The sequence below is a fragment of the Egretta garzetta genome, unplaced genomic scaffold, assembly GCF_000687185.1.
Source record: "Egretta garzetta isolate BGI_Z169 unplaced genomic scaffold, ASM68718v1 scaffold149, whole genome shotgun sequence".
Taxonomy (NCBI): Eukaryota; Metazoa; Chordata; class Aves; order Pelecaniformes; family Ardeidae; genus Egretta; species Egretta garzetta.
In genome coordinates this window covers 3,172,319-3,173,700 of record NW_009269998.1, presented here as the reverse complement: position 1 = coordinate 3,173,700, position 1,382 = coordinate 3,172,319, and positions in this window count along the sequence as shown.

The window sequence follows — 1,382 nt, the reverse complement described above, 5'->3', positions numbered from 1 at the left end:
GTCAAACACGAGACAGGAACCTCATTTTCTTCCCCCAGCCGCTCCCTTACAACCTGGAGTGCTTCTCAGTCTCGCGCTCACCCTTGCAGGACCCTGTAAGGGAGCAATGGCCCCAGCCATGGAGGGAAGGCAAGAACTAGACCAAGACCTAGAAACTACCGGCACGCAGAATTTCCAGTACCTTGATTTAGATAGTGGAACCAGAACGGGTGACGGGTCCAAGCTACAGACGTGACATGTGCCACCTGGGGCCTCCAAAACAGTTCATTTATTTTTTTTTTTAAATCTGGTAACTGTTCTTTCTGAGCTCTGCTTATGCCCACGATAGCTATGAAAGCAGCTCCAGTAAGTGTGGCAGAGGAGCAGCTACTTTCTGCTGCTCAGGCGGGCTAGGTTACCTTAGGTGCTGAGCTGTCCCACCCTATCAAAAAAAAAAAAAAAGCCCACAACCCAATGCTTTAGGTTGATTCAGGTTTAAAAAAAAAAAAAAAAACACAACCAAAAAAAAGAGGTGGTGGTGATTTGGCAGAGTCAGGATTAAGCTGCAGGAGAACGGTGTTTCTAAGAGGCGGTGCTGTGTGCAGGAAGCCAAACGAACGCAGCGCTTCTCCAGAATTAGTCAAAGAATCTTGCCAAGGTTCGTGCTGACAGCGTCCCAAAGGAGGGAATGAAGGTGAGCCTGCCTCAGCTCTCAGGCCAGGACTCATCAGGTTTACTCTTTAGCCCTTCTCAAGGTCGTAGCCAGGTACCCCACTCCTTACCCTTGCCATAAAACCCACGCACCGCCGCTAGGTATGCTAACTCCCCTTTGCCCCTTCTCCCTTTCAATGTGCTGGTTTGGTCTCTCGAAGTTTCTAATGAAAGGGGGAAAATTGCCATTATATATTCTTGCCTTCAAGCAAAAATGATCCTATTTATTTGTCCCTTGACAGAAGTCTCATATTATCAGTGCTTAAAAAAAAAAACAAACCAACCAACCAACCAAAAAGAATCCTTTTCAGAACAGAAAGAGATTTCACATCAAAACTGACACATTAGTCTTCCTGTGAAATAAACTTCAGATTCTGTAGTCAAATCCTACTGGCCATAAACACATAAAACCTCAGATTCGTCGTATGCCATTATAAAAATAAAAATACCGACCCAAAGGTATGCAAGCTAAATTCCTTGTTCAGCCAAGTCTGTAAGAAAACAAGGATCAATATTTTTCAGACCACAAATTAAAAGCCTGTGTAATTAATTACAAAAAGATTGAATATGCCACCTGGATTTTACCACCAGACGAAGCAGAACTGGGCTGGTCTGTGACCTCAAGGCTTCACCCTGCCGGAGGGCAGGCTGGGCAGCTTCTCGTGGAGGCTTGCTCCGCGCCTCTCCAAGCG